Source organism: Lepisma saccharinum, unplaced genomic scaffold (assembly GCF_977018435.1).
Source record: "Lepisma saccharinum unplaced genomic scaffold, izLepSacc3.1 HAP1_SCAFFOLD_43, whole genome shotgun sequence".
NCBI classification, from domain to species: Eukaryota; Metazoa; Arthropoda; class Insecta; order Zygentoma; family Lepismatidae; genus Lepisma; species Lepisma saccharinum.
In genome coordinates, this window is record NW_028142903.1 from 3,347,038 (window position 1) to 3,355,000 (window position 7,963).

Consider the following 7,963-nt stretch of genomic DNA (forward strand, 5'->3'; position numbering starts at 1 on the left):
CATCAAGATTTTGGACGATTTTTTTAAAAATTTTCAAATTTTCAGAAATGCGGTTCCAGATAAGGTCAAAAACTACATACTCAGATCTTCACCAAACTTTGCAGGGATACATTGGATGTCAAGACACGTGGAAAGAACGTACAAAACAAGAGATTGGAGACAACAAGATTTTGGACGAATTTTTTAAGAATTTTCAAATTTTCAGAAAGGATGTTCCAGATAAGGTCAAAAACTACATACTCAGATCTTCACCAAACGTTGCAGGGATACTTTGCATGTCAAGACACGTGGAAAAAACGTACAAAACAAGAGATTGGAGACATCAAGATTTTCGACGAATTTTTTAAGAATTTTCAAATTTTCAGATGGGAGGTTCCAGATAAGGTCAAAAACTACATACTCAGATCTTCACCAAACTTTGCATGGATACATTGGATGTCAAGACACGTGGAAAAAACATACAAAACATAGGATTGGGGACATCAAGATTTTGGTCAAATTTTTTAAGAATTTTCAAATTTTCAGATAGGAGGTTCCATATAAGGTCAAAAACTACATACTCAGATCTTCACCAAACTTTGCATGGATACATTATGTGTCAAGACACGTGGAAAAAACGTACAAAACAAGAGATTGGAGACATCAAGATTTTGGTCGAATTTTTTAAGAATTTTCAAATTTTCAGATGGGAGGTTCCAGATAAGGTCAAAAACTACATACTCAGATCTTCACCAAACTTTGCAGGGATACATTGGATGTCAAGACACGTGGAAAAAACGTACAAAACAAGAGATAGGAGACATCAAGATTTTGGACGAATTTTTTAACAATTTTCAAATTTTCAGAAAGGATGTTCCAGATAAGGTCAAAAACGACGTACTCAGATCTTCACCAAACTTTGCAGGGATACATTGGATATCAAGACACGTGGAAAAAACGTACAAAACAAGAGATTGGAGACATCAAGATTTTGGACGAATTTTTTAAGAATTTTCAAATTTTCAGATAGGAGGTTCCAGATAAGGTCAAAAACTACATACTCAGATCTTCACCAAACTTTGCAGGGATACATTGGATGTCAAGACACGTGGAAAAAACGTACAAAACAAGAGATTGGAGACATCAAGATTTTGGACGATTTTTTTAAGAATTTTCAAATTTTCAGAAATGCGGTTCCAGATAAGGTCAAAAACTACATACTCAGATCTTCACCAAACTTTGCAGGGATACATTGGATGTCAAGACACGTGGAAAAAACATACAAAACATAGGATTCGGAACATCAAGATTTTGGTCGAATTTTTTAAGAATTTTCAAATTTTCAGATAGGAGGTTCCATATAAGGTCAAAAACTACATACTCAGATCTTCACCAAACATTGCAGGAATACATTGGATGTCAAGACACGTGGAAAAAACGTACAAAACAAGAGATTGGGGTCATCAAGATTTTGCACGGATTTTTTAGGAATTTTCAAATTTTCAGATGGGAGGTTCCAGATAAGGTCAAAAACTACATACTCAGATCTTCACCAAACTTTGCAGGGATACATTGGATGTCAAGACACGTGGAAAAAACGTACAAAACAAGAGATTGGAGACATCAAGATTTTGGACGAATTTTTTAAGAATTTTCAAATTTTCAGATAGGAGGTTCCATATAAGGTCAAAAACTACATACTCAGATCTTCACCAAACTTTGCATGGATACATTATGTGTCAAGACACGTGGAAAAAACGTACAAAACAAAATATTGGAGACATCAAGATTTTGGTCGAATTTTTTAGGAATTTTCAAATTTTCAGATGGGAGGTTCCAGATAAGGTCAAAAACTACATACTCAGATCTTCACCAAACTTTGCAGGGATACATTGGATGTCAAGACACGTGGAAAAAACGTACAAAAAAGAGATTGGAGACATCAAGATTTTGGACGAATTTTTTAAGAATTTTCAAATTTTCAGATAGGAGGTTCCAGATAAGGTCAAAAACTACATACTCAGATCTTCACCAAACTTTGCAGGGATACATTGGATGTCAAGACACGTGGAAAAAACGTACAAAACAAGAGATTGGGGTCATCAAGATTTTGGACGGATTTTTTAGGAATTTTCAAATTTTCAGATGGGAGGTTCCAGATAAGGTCAAAAACTACATACTCAGATCTTCACCAAACATTGCAGGGATACATTGGATGTCAAGACACGTGGAAAAAACGTACAAAACAAGAGATTGGAGACATCAAAATTTTGGACGAATTTTTTAAGAATTTTCAAATTTTCAGATAGGAGGTTCCAGATGAGGTCAAAAACTACATACTCAGATCTTCACCAAACTTTGCAGGAATACTTTGCATGTCAAGACACGTGGAAAAAACGTACAAAACAAGAGATCGGAGACATCAAGATTTTCGACGAATTTTTTAAGAATTTTCAAATTTTCAGATGGGAGGTTCCAGATAAGGTCAAAAACGACATACTCAGATCTTCACCAAACTTTGCATGGATACATTGGATGTCAAGACACGTGGAAAAAACATACAAAACATAGGATTGGTGACATCAAGGTTTTGGACGAATTTTTTAAGAATTTTCAAATTTTCAGATAGGAGGTTCCATATAAGGTCAAAAACTACATACTCAGATCTTCACCAAACTTTGCAGGGATACATTGGATGTCAAGACACGTGGAAAAAACGTACAAAACAAGAGATTGGAGACATCAAGATTTTCGACGAATTTTTTAACAATTTTCAAATTTTCAGAAAGGATGTTCCAGATAAGGTCAAAAACGACATACTCAGATCTTCACCAAACTTTGCATGGATACATTGGATGTCAAGACACGTGGAAAAAACGTACAAAACAAGAGATTGGGGTCATCAAGATTTTGCACGGATTTTTTAGGAATTTTCAAATTTTCAGATGGGAGGTTCCAGATAAGGTCAAAAACTACATACTCAGATCTTCACCAAACTTTGCAGGGATACATTGGATGTCAAGACACGTGGAAAAAACGTACAAAACAAGAGATTGGAGACATCAAGATTTTGGACGAATTTTTTAAGAATTTTCAAATTTTCAGATAGGAGGTTCCATATAAGGTCAAAAACTACATACTCAGATCTTCACCAAACTTTGCATGGATACATTATGTGTCAAGACACGTGGAAAAAACGTACAAAACAAAAGATTGGAGACATCAAGATTTTGGTCGAATTTTTTAAGAATTTTCAAATTTTCGGATGGGAGGTTCCAGATAAGGTCAAAAACTACATACTCAGATCTTCACCAAACTTTGCAGGGATACATTGGATGTCAAGACACGTGGAAAAAACGTCCAAAAAAGAGATTGGAGACATCAAGATTTTGGACGAATTTTTTAACAATTTTCAAATTTTCAGAAAGGATGTTCCAGATAAGGTCAAAAACGACATACTCAGATCTTCACCAAACTTTGCAGGGATACATTGGATATCAAGACACGTGGAAAAAACGTACAAAACAAGAGATTGGAGACATCAAGATTTTCGACGAATTTTTTAAGAATTTTCAAATTTTCAGATAGGAGGTTCCAGATAAGGTCAAAAACTACATACTCAGATCTTCACCAAACGTTGCAGGGATACTTTGCATGTCAAGACACGTGGAAAAAACGTACAAAACAAAAGATTGGAGACATCAAGATTTTCGACGAATTTTTTAAGAATTTTCAAATTTTCAGATGGGAGGTTCCAGATAAGGTCAAAAACGACATACTCAGATCTTCACCAAACTTTGCATGGATACATTGGATGTCAAGACACGTGGAAAAAACGTACAAAACAAGAGATTGGAGACATCAAGATTTTGGACGAATTTTTTAAGAATTCTCAAATTTTCAGAAAGGAGGTTCCATATAAGGTCAAAAACTACATACTCAGATCTTCACCAAACTTTGCAGGGATACTTTGGATGTCAAGACACGTGGAAAAAACGTACAAAACAAGAGATTGGGGTCATCAAGATTTTGGACGAATTTTTTAAGAATTTTCAAATTTTCAGATGGGAGGTTCAATATAAGGTCAAAAACTACATACTCAGATCTTCACCAAACATTGCAGGAATACATTGGATGTCAAGACACGTGGAAAAAACGTACAAAACAAGAGATTGGGGTCATCAAGATTTTGCACGGATTTTTTAGGAATTTTCAAATTTTCAGATGGGAGGTTCCAGATAAGGTCAAAAACTACATACTCAGATCTTCACCAAACATTGCAGGGATACATTGGATGTCAAGACACGTGGAAAAAACGTACAAAACAAGAGATTGGAGACATCAATATTTTGGACGAATTTTTAAAGAATTTTCAAATTTTCAGATAGGAGGTTCCAGATGAGGTCAAAAACTACATAGTCAGATCTTCACCAAACTTTGCAGGAATACTTTGCATGTCAAGACACGTGGAAAAAACGTACAAAACAAGAGATCGGAGACATCAAGATTTTCGACGAATTTTGTAAGAATTTTCAAATTTTCAGATGGGAGGTTCCAGATAAGGTCAAAAACGACATACTCAGATCTTCACCAAACTTTGCATGGATACATTGGATGTCAAGACACGTGGAAAAAACATACAAAACATAGGATTGGTGACATCAAGATTTTGGACGAATTTTTTAAGAATTTTCAAATTTTCAGATAGGAGGTTCCATATAAGGTCAAAAACTACATACTCAGATCTTCACCAAACTTTGCAGGGATACATTGGATGTCAAGACACGTGGAAAAAACGTACAAAACAAGAGATTGGAGACATCAAGATTTTCGACGAATTTTTTAAGAATTTTCAAATTTTCAGAAAGGATGTTCCAGATAAGGTCAAAAACGACATACTCAGATCTTCACCAAACTTTGCAGGGATACATTGGAGGTCGAGACACGTGGAAAAAACGTACAAAACAAGAGATTGGAGACATCAAGATTTTGGACGAATTTTTGAAGAATTTTCAAATTTTCAGATAGGAGGTTCCAGATAAGGTCAAAAACTACATACTCAGATCTCAACCAAACATTGCAGGGATACATTGGATGTCAAGACACGTGGAAAAAACGTACAAAACAAGAGATTGGAGACATCAAGATTATGGACGAATTTTTTGAGAATTTTCAAATTTCCAGAAAGGAGGTTCCATATAAGGTCAAAAACTACATACTCTGATCTTCACCAAACTTTGCAGGGATACATTGGATGTCAAGAAACGTGGAAAAAACGTACAAAACAAGAGATTGGAGACATCAAGATTTTCGACGAATTTTTTAAGAATTTTCAAATTTTCAGAAAGGATGTTCCAGATAAGGTCAAAAACGACATACTCAGATCTTCACTAACTTTGCAGGGATACATTGGAGGTCGAGACACGTGGAAAAAACGTACAAAACAAGAGATTGGAGACATCAAGATTTTGGACGAATTTTTGAAGAATTTTCAAATTTTCAGATAGGAGGTTCCAGATAAGGTCAAAAACTACATACTCAGATCTCCACCAAACATTGCAGGGATACATTGGATGTCAAGACACGTGGAAAAAACGTACAAAGCAAGAGATTGGAGACATCAAGATTTTCGACGAATTTTTGAAGAATTTTCAAATTTTCAGATAGGAGGTTCCAGATAAGGTCAAAAACTACATACTCAGATCTTCACCAAACGTTGCAGGGATACTTTGCATGTCAAGACACGTGGAAAAAACGTACAAAACAAGAGATTGGAGACATCAAGATTTTCGACGAATTTTTTAAGAATTTTCAAATTTTCGGATGGGAGGTTCCTGATAAGGTCAAAAACGACATACTCAGATCTTCACCAAACTTTGCATGGATACATTGGATGTCAAGACACGTGGAAAAAACGTACAAAACAAGAGATTGGAGACATCAAGATTTTGGACGAATTTTTTAAGAATTTTCAAATTTTCAGAAAGGAGGTTCCATATAAGGTCAAAAACTACATACTCAGATCTTCACCAAACTTTGCAGGGATACATTGGATGTCAAGACACGTGGAAAAAACGTACAAAACAAGAGATTGGGGTCTTCAAGATTTTGGACGAATTTTTTAAGAATTTTCAAATTTTCAGAAAGGAGGTTCCATATAAGGTCAAAAACTACATACTCAGATCTTCACCAAACTTTGCAGGGATACATTGAATGTCAAGACACGTGGAAAAAACGTACAAAACAAGAGATTGTGGTCATCAAGATTTTGGACGGATTTTTTAGGAATTTTCAAATTTTCAGATGGGAGGTTCCAGATAAGGTCAAAAACTACATACTCAGATCTTCACCAAACTTTGCAGGGATACATTGGATGTCAAGACACGTGGAAAAACGTACAAAACAAGAGATTGGAGACATCAAGATTTTGGACGAATTTTTTAAGAATCTTCAAATTTTCAGATAGGAGGTTCCAGATAAGGTCAAAAACTACATACTCAGATCTTCACCAAACTTTGCATGGATACATTATGTGTCAAGACACGTGGAAAAAACGTACAAAACAAGAGATTGGAGACATCAAGATTTTGGTCGAATTTTTTAAGAATTTTCAAATTTTCAGATGGGAGGTTCCAGATAAGGTCAAAAACTACATACTCAGATCTTCACCAAACTTTGCAGGGATACATTGGATGTCAAGACACGTGGAAAAAACGTACAAAACAAGAGATAGGAGACATCAAGATTTTGGACGAATTTTTTAACAATTTTCAAATTTTCAGAAAGGATGTTCCAGATAAGGTCAAAAACGACATACTCAGATCTTCACCAAACTTTGCAGGGATACATTGGATATCAAGACACGTGGAAAAAACGTACAAAACAAGAGATTGGAGACATCAAGATTTTGGACGAATTTTTTAAGAATTTTCAAATTTTCAGATAGGAGGTTCCAGATAAGGTCAAAAACTACATACTCAGATCTTCACCAAACTTTGCAGGGATACATTGGATGTCAAGACACGTGGAAAAAACGTACAAAACAAGAGATTGGAGACATCAAGATTTTGGACGAATTTTTTAAGAATTTTCAAATTTTCAGATAGGAGGTTCCAGATGAGGTCAAAAACTACATACTCAGATCTTCACCAAACTTTGCAGGAATACTTTGCATGTCAAGACACGTGGAAAAAACGTACAAAACAAGAGATCGGAGACATCAAGATTTTCGACGAATTTTTTAAGAATTTTCAAATTTTCAGATGGGAGGTTCCAGATAAGGTCAAAAACGACATACTCAGATCTTCAACAAACTTTGCAGGGATCCATTGGAGGTCGAGACACGTGGAAAAAACGTACAAAACAAGAGATTGGAGACATCAAGATTTTGGACGAATTTTTTAAGAATTTTCAAATTTTCAGATAGGAGGTTCCATATAAGGTCAAAAACTACATACTCAGATCTTCACCAAACTTTGCAGGGATACATTGGATGTCAAGACACGTGGAAAAAACGTACAAAACAAGAGATTGGAGACATCAAGATTTTGGACGATTTTTTTAAAAATTTTCAAATTTTCAGAAATGCGGTTCCAGATAAGGTCAAAAACTACATACTCAGATCTTCACCAAACTTTGCAGGGATACATTGGATGTCAAGACACGTGGAAAGAACGTACAAAACAAGAGATTGGAGACAACAAGATTTTGGACGAATTTTTTAAGAATTTTCAAATTTTCAGAAAGGATGTTCCAGATAAGGTCAAAAACTACATACTCAGATCTTCACCAAACGTTGCAGGGATACTTTGCATGTCAAGACACGTGGAAAAAACGTACAAAACAAGAGATTGGAGACATCAAGATTTTCGACGAATTTTTTAAGAATTTTCAAATTTTCAGATGGGAGGTTCCAGATAAGGTCAAAAACTACATACTCAGATCTTCACCAAACTTTGCATGGATACATTGGATGTCAAGACAC